The following is a 10,778-nucleotide window of genomic DNA, read 5'->3' as shown; positions in this document are numbered from 1 at the left end:
TTGCTGACCTGTCTTGAAGGTACAGGTTCTTGATGTTTGATGTGATCTCAGTTGATCTTTTTCATGGCATCCCTTCCTTTGCTCTCGTTCTAGCTACTGCTGAAAATTAAATACAAGCATGTGAAATGTGATTGGAAGAATTCATCTTGTCCCATGCCATCAACTGCCTGTTTGGTTTTTTAGGGAGTCTGGTCCTGAGATCCAAGAAGACAAAACTGTTACTTCATCTGTTCGGTTACTGAGGAGTCGATTCCATAGACCAAAGCCAAATTTCAGAACAACAAGTAGGAAGGAAGAGATGGATATAAATAAAGGTGTATCGCAGGAGTGAAGTGAAGTGAAGTGATTAGGGAGCAACTAAAAGGAGATGGTCTTTTTGGACAGGAAGTGCTCTGAGGAGTGATTAGTACTGAGCTTTGTGGACATAAAGCTATCTCCTTTTTGGGTTTAGTACCATGACTTGCTTTTGCTCATATTTGTTTTTCCTATTTTTCAGAAAGCAGAAAACTGTGAAGTCCTGCAGTCATTGGAATCCTTAGGAAAGGCAGAGTCAGTTGGCCCACAGGATGTTTCTGAAAGCTCAAGTTTTAAGTCCCCAGACAAACCTTCTGGATCAGAGTGTGGCAACATGGAGGCCTGTCTACCTGTAGATAACCTGAATGAGACCTCAAGTACTATTGCTGGGTAAGGGTCTAGCTGCATTTACACCTCGACTAACAAGGAAGGCATTTTAAGAGGAAACTGTTCTGCTGATGGATTTCTAATTGACTAAGAATGTCTAATAAAAATTCTGAATGTTACTACTTGTACATTTAACGCTAGTTGTATGAAAGCCTCAGTTACTGCTATGCTAAGCATCACATGAATGAATGTTTACTTTCGATTGAGAGAACAGTTTATGCTGTAAGGGATCTTAAAGACTATCTCATTTCAACTGTCCTGCCATAGACAGGGATACCTCCCACTAGATCAGGATGTTCAGATCTGCTAACCAAACTAGCCTTGAACACCTGCCTCTAGGTGTGGGGCACCCATAGCTCTGGGCAACCACCGCTCTTCCAGGCTCCTGTGAAGTCTTTCTCCGTGTTTATTATATGCCCACTTTAACTATTGAAATGACTCAATGAGATTTCTCCCCCAGCCTTCTCTTTTGCAGGCTGAAGGAACTCAGTTCTCTGTCTTTCTGCACAGGGGAGAATTTGTGGCTCTGATCATTCTTGTGGTACTTCTCTGCACTTTCAGTAATAGATCTACATATTTCTTGTGCTGAGGACCCCACAGCTGGTTGCAGTACTCTACATGGGGTCTCCTGAAAGCTGAGTAGGTGGGGAGAAACACCTTCCCCACCCTGTTGGCTTCTTTTGGATGCAGACCAGAATATGACTGCCTCTGGGCTGCAAGTGCATGTTGCCAGCTCGTATCCAGCTTTTCATCTCTTAAGCCCTTATCCACTGTGCTGCTCTCATTCAGGTCACCCTCCCAGTCTTTACAGGTGTTGGGCATTACCCCAACCTTTATGCAGGATGCCGTGCTGCACTTCGTTGAGCTTCACGAGATGCACATGGGCTGACTTCTTGTGGGTTGTCTGAATGGCATCCCTTCCTTCTCTCGTTTCAACTTCACCACTCAGTTTGATATCATCCATAGACTTGCAGAGGATACACGCAACACCACTGTCTCATTACTGAAGCTTCTAAATGGTATTACTCTCAGTGTGGACTCCTGAGAGATGCTGTTTGCTACTGCTTTGCATTTGGACATTGAGCTGTTAACTGCAATTCTTTAGATACATCTATTCAGCCACTTCCAAATCCATCTAGTAATCCGCTCATTACATCCGTATCTCTCCAATTTAGAAGCAAGAGTGTTGTGGGGGATCCCTCCAAACACTGTGTTCCTTGATTTATTTTGCCCAATGGAAAGGTAGTGACTATAGCATACTTCCCTGACACCGATTAGGTGCACCAAAACAAGTTATTAAATGTATTCTGAACAAGATTTTGCACATACATCTATAATCATATGTATTCTAAGCAAGCAGTGCACTAGCCTCAGGGGGATCAGTGTTCTGCAGGGAGGGGGATGTAAATTTGGGTAGGAAAGGTCTTGGCTCAGCCATGCTCATCTCCTGCCTTCTGTGCCCTCTGTCTTGAACATGGGAATCAAGAGCTCTTGTGCTCCAAGAAAGATGTCTCTAAATATCTGCTGACTCTCTTCTGCTTCTTTATCTATGACAGCTGTTTTCAGGAGAATCCCTTTCCCATTAAGAGCAGCATCTTTTCGTTTGAATACACAGCACAGGATTTCCCTTCTAAGCTGGATTTTGTATTTCATTTTTCAGCTCACGGAAAATATGATGTGGTTCTCGTTTCTGAAACGTTGTGCATGAGCATCACATATCTCAGTGGTCAGGATTTGAAAGTAAAATATCAGGAAAGCAAATGCAGTCTCTTAATTGAAGTACAGAGATAATACAGAAACCTTTCCTCTTGCGCCTCTGAGCTGGGGACGTTCTCAGAGTAGCAGTGGTTGGATTGAGACCTCTGAAGACTGACTTGTCCCCCAGCCAGGACCTTCCCTGGTTGGGTTTTCTCCCAAAACTGAAATATCACAGCTCTGCTGGACAAGCTGTGGATGATTTCTGGGTATGATAAGGCTCTAAGTACAAGCACAACAGTTGCTGTAGCTGCTGTGACAGCATGGAAGTTTGAGCTGGACAGCGTTTCCCTGGAATGCTCGTTTCTTTTTTGCATTTTTCAGAGGATGCCTTGCTTGGTCATACCATTAAAAATATCTTTGCAAAGAACTGCCCACAATTGCTCAAATTAATAAGAAACACAGTGAGCTCCGTGTCCAAAAAGTCATAGGAAGCAGCAGTTTGCTGTGCTGCTGAGGAGGCTTTGGAAGCAGATATCTCTGTATGAATGTGTGCCACAGCATTGCTGTTCAGCTCTTCTGTTCAGCCTGATGTCAATCTGTGGCAGTAAAACTGCAATTTTAGAATTGTGCATGGATTTATTCCACCAGTGAGCACTGTACAAATCTGCTGAACTAACAGCAATTGAGAGAAGACAGTCCTGTAGGTTCAGCAACCACTGAATTACGATGTTTGGTGTTTTTCAGGTACGGTGTCTTGCACAAACAGATCACATTGTGTGCTACTAAACCCGTGTCTTTTTTGGACCTTGCACAGGTTACTCCCCATGCATAATTTCTCAGGTAGATCCCCACTTACGCATTAACATCACCTTCTGACCCAAACTGAGCGGGTCCTGTGAAAGCTTAGTCATTGCAGAACTAGAATCCGAGTGAGTTGTTTCAGACAGATTGTTAATGTTTCAGCAGGGATCAAGACGTGTCCCTTTAATTGCTGATTGCTTTCCACTGCCCTCCAGCTGTTCCCTTACCTGGTGCTCAGGACTGACATGTGGGTTTTTCCCCAGGGCTTTCTGGAGCTGAATGGATGAGCAGTGAGCTCCCTGGCACACAAGGAACTGGAGGCAGCCCCTAGGGATGTTTAGAGGCCAGTTCAGCTCTGCATTTGCCTCCAGGCTGAGCTGCTGCTTGGTTCTGGGCTCCTTGCCCAGCTTTGGGTCAGGCACATGAGCAGCAGAAAGGTCTGCAGGACACATACCTGCAGCTGTGCCAAAGGACAGTGCTTCCCATAGCATGGTTTGAGAGGCCTTGAGCTGTGCTGCTGCTCATGTGCCTGCAGCAGTGTGTGCGCAGCGGAAAACGTGGCAGCTTTGGCATGGAGCTGCCGCTCCTTCTGTTGGAATTGGTTTGTAGCTGCTGACCCAGGCAATCCCAGCAGCCTTTTCTGAAAATGTAAGGTTACGTCCTACAAAGTGCTGCACTGTTTTCTTTTCTCTTTGCTATAAGCTGATTCTGGGTGCTAAGCAGCCGCTCAGAGCTATTAAGATGTAGGTGCGTACTAAGTAAGAGCTAGCAAATGGCTCAAGGACACCCAGCACACTTTGGTTTCCAGCAGGCATTTGGGTGTGCTCTGCTTAGGGATTTATTTCTAAGTTCTCCTCGACTCCTGCCTGCACCCTCCATGCAGTCAGATACCTGCGCTGCTCTGTCGGGAGTCAGAAAAGAGCTCTGTGAAAGGGATCAGCAGCGATCTGACAGCCCCAGCAATGAGCGATACCAAAGCTTCTTCAGCATTCTTTGCACAGACTGTAATTCAGATCCCAGTAGTTTCTGTGACTATTTATCCTCAAACGTTACGTCCTTAACTTGGCAGGAGAAATTAACTTAACCAACCAAAGCCATTTCTCAGCAGTACCTGGCAGTGTGGATCCCCAGCAGCACTTCATCCCTTCTGCAGGTCGGAACTATTTCTGGTATAATTAAATAATATTGGTCCATGATAGAAATATATTAGCTTTAGACAGTGTTAATACTGTACACAAGAGTATGAGGATTGATAGTCCTTGTAATCTCTTATCTAAACATAGAAGGGCTGCATATGCTGTTTATAAAGCGCTGAAATCAATCATTGCAATGACAGACAGGTAATTGGGAAGCAAGCTCCTACTTATGCAGACCATGAGGGGATAACAGCCTTCAGCATTTTTATTTTGTTTACAAATGTTATTATCTGTCTCATCTTTCAAACTTCACAATCTAAAGTGAACCACTTACAACCCGTCTGTGAGCACTGCATGGGTAGCGCGGCTCTCAGAAGGGCCACAGCTTGGCACTGGCCCTGTGCTCAGAGCACAGGAGGGCACAGTGCGGTGCAGTTAGAAGGGTGCAGGAGTGCAGGAGCAGCACCGAGTTGGTTCCCCCCTTTTGGGGGAGGGTGGCTCAGGTAACCAATGAAAACCAGCTGTGTCTGCGTGGCTTTTGGAGTAGGATCAGATTTGAATTAACGCTGGTTAAGTCCTTTGAATCGTTAAGGCTTAAAACAGGTGTATGAGCGTGGAGCTCCATAATTTCTTTGATGAACGCCTTGCAGAGGGGGGTCACAGAGCATTTAAGCACCACACTGCTTACACGTTCAGCCAGTTGAGGATAGTCAGAAGGATTCAGTAATTAGAAGAGTTTGTTACTAAAGGATTCTCCATGTGTTAAACATGATCAGAATGTTCCTAACCACGAGATGAATTAAACCTACCTACACTGGTCTGTGAATTAGCAGTTTTCACTCTGATTTTCAGATAAGTTGTATTAGTTTTAGATGCTTCATTGTGCCAGGAAGACTAGTAAATGCATGATAATAAAAGTTGACTTGTGTCTCATTAAAACACTGAGAGGAGAATATACCACTTTCATACAGTAATTCATTGTAACCCACAGCTTCCATTCAGTTTGCTGGAATTTATTCTCTTTTAGAATGACACCAATAATGATCTTATTTTGTGTTTGTTACTTCATCAGATGAATGAAAGTTGTTTCCACTGCTCAGAAAAGCAGAGTTTCACTCTGTTAGAAATCCAGAGTTAGCAACAGTCCCACTTCTCTACATAAGGATGCGAGTCCTTTCGGCTCCTCACTATGGCAGATCCACTCTGTGCTTTCCTACTTGAAGAACAGCAGTTGTTTCCCTTGGGAAGGCTTTGGGATTTTGTCTGTGTGTGGTTTTTTCGTGGCCTCCCCCCCGTCCCTCCTCACCCCCCCAGCTTGTGTGGCTTTGGCAAGGAGTTTGTGTGGGCAGATCTGAGCATCCGTGCAGCTCCATGAGGTGTGAAACGCAAACTGTTGTTGGCCTCGTCCCATTTCATCTGCTCGCTGTGTTTTTGGGCAGAAAGGACTGGTTGTGTTGTATTAATGCTGGGGGTTGTGACCACAGCTTTTTGCATGCAGGGCGAGCTGACAGCTAGCTGGGTAGCAGTGGAAAAAGCAACAGAAGAAATGTGGGATGTTTCTTACATCCTGTGATAGTAAAGCATCTTCTTTCACAGAGCGTGCACTGTGTCTTTGCTGCTGCACATTGCATTTATTCTCTGATGACTCATAGCAGGAGCAAATCCTTTACTTTCTTCCTCAACGTGGTAGTATTTTATAAGGTACAAACAAAAAAACTCACGTATGTTTTGCAAATCATTTGAAGGGTGTTTGAATAAGTTACAAGTTTTAAGCTGCTGCGCATTTGTTTCAGGGTTTCTGTGTGGATAAACCAAGGCTTTGGGAAAAGGCTGATCCCTCTGCTCCCAGGAGATGCTGTCCTCTTCCTTTCCTTTCCTTTCCTTTCCTTTCCTTCCTTCCTTTCCTTTCCTTTCCTTTCCTTTCCTTTCCCTTTCCTTTCCTTTCCTTTCCTTTCCTTTCCTTTCCTTTCCTTTCCTTTCCTTTTTCCTTTCCTTTCCTTTCCTTTCCTTTCTTTCCTTTCCTTTCCTTTCCCCTTTCCCCTTTCCCCTTTCCCCTTTCCCTTTTCCCCCTTTCCCCTTTCCCCTTTCCCCTTTCCCCTTTCCCTTTCCCTTTCCCCTTTCCCCTTTCCCCTTTCCCCTTTCCCCTTTCCCCTTTCCCCTTTCTCCCTTCTTTCCCCTTTCCCCTTTCCCTTTCCCCTTTCCCCTTTCCCCTTGTCTCCCTCTCCCTCTCCTCTCCCTCTCCCTCTCCCTCTCCTCTCCTCTCCACGTTGTAATGACCGCCTGTAACCCTGGCAATAAACATGCTGAAGAAAAACTGTTTTTGTTGGGAATATTTACATGCTGTTTAGCACAACAGAGTCGCAGTGTTGATGCATGGCTCTGGATGCTGCTCAGTGAATGACCTTTCCCAGACATAGCTGTGAGCAGCACGATTCTTGATTAAACCACAGCATTCAGGTCTGTGACAACATTTTGACAGTACTTCAGTTCTAATCCAGCGTAACCTTTTTGCCACATTATGGGGCTGCCTTTCTCTTGCTGTGGTGCCAGTTCAGCCTTTTCTGTCCAGGGAAATGAGGACACTGAGGAGTAGTTTCACTAGAATGGCTACTTGGGATGTGAAAACCAGACAAAATGAACATCAAAACATCCCTTCCCTTTGAGTCCTGATTTAGGACAGCACTTGGCTGGGAGAGCTGGGAGGGGACTTCAGTGCCTGTGTGCGTTCAGGTTGGCAGCAGGACATCCCTCTGCTCAGTGAGGGCTGTGGCATTCCATGTTTGTCAAGGACCTAAGCACCTCCCTCAGGTAACCCATCTATATAGAGGCACTCTTGTGCTTTGGGAAGAGGATTTTACACTTCTTAAATTACTGATCATTTGATCACTGTGTCGGTTTAATCTCTCAGTTACTCCATTTGTTTGGTGATGAAAGCCTGTAAATGCATAGCCATCAGAAACGTTAATAGTTGTCACAGCTGAAAACATGCAATCTCAAGCCAAGTAGAGTCTTTCTTAAAAACATACTTTATACATACGATGCACTTGCATAAATTTTAGCTCTCGTGTACAAAATCACACCTGAGAACTGCTGCAATTAGATGCCAACATGACGAGAGAGCAACAGGACGCTCTTGGGAGTGAGTTATGGAGCAGTAATTCATGAGAAGGTGCTGCAAGAGAAAAGCAGAAGGCGGAGAGCTGTTAAATGCAGCAGGTGTGAATTACTGTGCTATAACTCACAGGCTTGGGTGTCTTATTGGAATTATAAAATAGCCCTATGCAAATATTTTTAAAGGATGCAAGGGCAAATAATCAGATGTAACTGGGGCTACACCTCACCAAAGGGTCCCAGAGTCTTAAGGGGCAGCAAGGTATTGCATCAGAAAAGCAAAGAAAAAAGTATGGGTTATTTTACACCTACTTTGAGTTACTGAATTTGACTGTATTTAAAATGTTTACTTCCAGTTCGTCTGCTTTTTCAGTTGCCCACTGCATTTGCCTGTTGTGAACTCTGCAGAACTCCCCTGTTATTTTCCTCCTGGAGTTTCTATTCTGTGCAAAGGCATCCAAAGTCCCTAGAAACATGGGATTTTGATTCTTCTTCTTCTAGTAGCTTTCTCACAGGGATTAATCCCTTCTATAAATGACTGGAGCAGATGTATAGTATTGCCATTTTTAGAGGTGCGCTCTGGTTTTGAGTACCTACTTCAAATGCTGTGAATTGTCACTCCTATCCAAAGCAGAGCTCGCAAAAGGCTGCAGGTTTCTGTAGCCTCTGTCAATAACTTGCTCCTTTTCCCATTAAAATATTAAATCTGCCAGTTAATGATGAGTCGATGGTTATCATTACATATACTACCCAAAAATCAAAGCCATTCCCTCATCCAGCACTTCCTTATTGTTATTAAAGCACTCCTACTTGAAACTCTCTATTCAGGATTCCAGGTGATTGAAGAACACTGCAGAAATGAATTAAAAATACCATCCGTTTTTCCACTCATCAAAATTAAATCCATGCTTATGGGTGCAGATATACCCATGGCACTCACATTGCAACTCCAGTTTTCATTCCTTTCTCCTAAGCTCGTATTTTGTTCAAGCAGGATTTCCAGTCATGCAAAGCCTTTTAAAAATTCAAAATTCAAGGCAATTAAGAACAATGTGCTGGTTTCTTCATTTCCACGTGGACACTGCTGGTTGAAAATGCTCTCCTGAATATCTGTGCTTGTGTCACTGCTATAAATTATTGTGTCACTGGCATTGGCTTAACACATTGTGACTGATCTAATTGGACACGACGTGTTACAATAGCTGCACGCCAGCCCGGATGCTCCAATAGGCATTTTCAGGTGATGGCAGCCTTAGATGTTCCTTCCACTCATAGCAGCATATTAAAAGCCCATCTTTGTTCCACTTCAAAGCTGACTCCAGCTCCACAGCAACCACTGTGACACGGTGCTGGGTTCCGGAGCGCTGAGCCCGCAGGAGTGAGACCCAAGACTGCCTGCCCCATCTGTATCCAGGGCCTACGAACAGCATGGCCAGCAAGTTTGGGCTTATCCAGCTGGGCAGTTGTGTGGAGATCAAGCGCAGCAGTGGGAGCCCACATCAGGCCGTAGTGACAAAACTCCATGAAAGCACCTCCAGTATCACTGTGGAATGGCTTGAGAAGGGAATCAGAAAGGCCAAACAGGTGGATCTCCAGGTCATCTTTGACCTCAACCCTCAACTAGCCCCAAGGAGCAGATCGACAAGCAATGCCGAGACCTCGCTGCCAGCCAGAAGGAAGTGGAGCCCAGTGAGTGAAAGGCGGCCACAGCCCATCAATGTGGAGGAGTGTTGGGACAGCGGGAGCCCTGTGGTTGCCCAGCCTCAGTCCACAACCAGGTGGGCATCACCATGCATGTGGCAGATGGAAAGGCTGCAGAAACAGCAGGAATACCATCAGCTGGATGTGCAGGAGAAGCCAGTTCAGAAGGACAGCACGTCACTCCGTGCCAGGACTGACATAGTGGCCATGATCCAGGAGTGCCGCAACCACCTGAATGGTAAAACGCCGTGGACCTCCATGCCATGTCAGCCGCGCCGCATCAGTGTGTGCATCCGCAAGCGGCCCCTGAACCAGCGGGAGGTCGAGCTCAATGACACTGATGTGGTGACAGTGTCCTGCCAGGGCATGGTGACTGTGCATGAAGCCAAACAGAAGTTGGATCTCACACAGTATCTGAACAACCAGGTCTTCCGCTTTGACCATGCCTTTGATGGCCATGCTGCCAATGAGTTGGTGTACAGGCACACTGCCCAGCCCCTTGTGGATATCATCTTCCAGGGGGGCATGGCCACCTGCTTTGCCTATGGCCAGACGGGCAGCGGCAAGACACACACCATGCGGGGAAGCATCACTAGCAAAGGAATCTATGTCCTGGTCGCTGAGGATGTCTTCCGCTGGCTGCAGTACCCTAATTACCAGAAACTGGAGCTTGGGGTCTACGGGGCCTTCTTTGAGATTTATAGAGGCAAAGTGTTTGACCTGCTGAACGGGAAGAAGCAGCTGAGGGTGCTAGAAGATGGTCAGAAGCAGACCCACGTGGTAGGGCTGTGTGAAGAAGAGGTCACCAGCGTGGAAGATGCCGTCAGGCTGATTGAAACAGGCAGCAACTGCCGCATGTCAGGCCAGACTTCAGCCAACACTCAGTCCTCCCGGAGCCATGCCATCTTCCAGATCATGCTCAAGAGGAGAGGACAGCTGTATGCCAAATTTTCCCTAATTGATCTGGCTGGGAATGAAAGAGGAGCTGATGTCACAACTGCAGACAAGCGAACGAGGCTGGAGGGGGCTGACATTAATAAAAGCCTCTTGGCACTCAAGGAATGTATCAGGGCATTGGGGCTTAACAAAGCCCACACCCCATTCAGGGCTAGCAAGCTCACCCAAGTCCTGAGGGACTCTCTTATAGGAGAAAACTCATACACCTGCATGATTGCCACTGTCTCTCCAGGAATAAGATCCTGTGAGCACACCCTTAACACCCTGCGGTATGCCAACCGTGTGAAGGAGCTGGTTGTGGATTTAAATTCCCTCAAACAGCCTTTCCAGGTTGTGTCCAGCTTACCACAACAGCAGCAGTTTGGGGTGCAGGCAGACAGGGGAGCGTTACCCAAGGCACTTACTCTGAATGGCAAGGGGGACAACCTGAAAAAGAGAAAAGAGATAAATGAGGAAACAGTTACGGAGAAGCATCAGAAATCTCTGCGATGGTTGAAAGAACTCTTACAGGTTGCTGAAAGAACAGTCAGGAATGTGGATATTTATGCTGCACAGTTTGAGTCATTCCTGGATCAAGAAATTGGAATCCTGACTGAGATTCGAGAAAAGGTCAGATTATCCCAAAGGAGGATACAGGACAAGGAGGAACAGGACAGGAACCAGAGCTGCACTAAGAGGTCCCGTGCAATGTAA

At 46.0% G+C, this 10,778-nt stretch overlaps 1 pseudogene; it reads left to right on the top strand.

The window, feature by feature from the left end:
* The first annotated feature begins 8,855 nt into the window (after positions 1–8,855).
* LOC140264726 (kinesin-like protein KIF2A pseudogene) lies at positions 8,856–10,778 on the top strand (annotated as a pseudogene).

The sequence above is a fragment of the Excalfactoria chinensis genome, assembly GCF_039878825.1.
Source record: "Excalfactoria chinensis isolate bCotChi1 chromosome Z unlocalized genomic scaffold, bCotChi1.hap2 SUPER_Z_unloc_1, whole genome shotgun sequence".
In the NCBI taxonomy this organism is placed as follows: domain Eukaryota; kingdom Metazoa; phylum Chordata; class Aves; order Galliformes; family Phasianidae; genus Excalfactoria; species Excalfactoria chinensis.
This window is presented reverse-complemented; position numbering and strand designations above follow the sequence as displayed.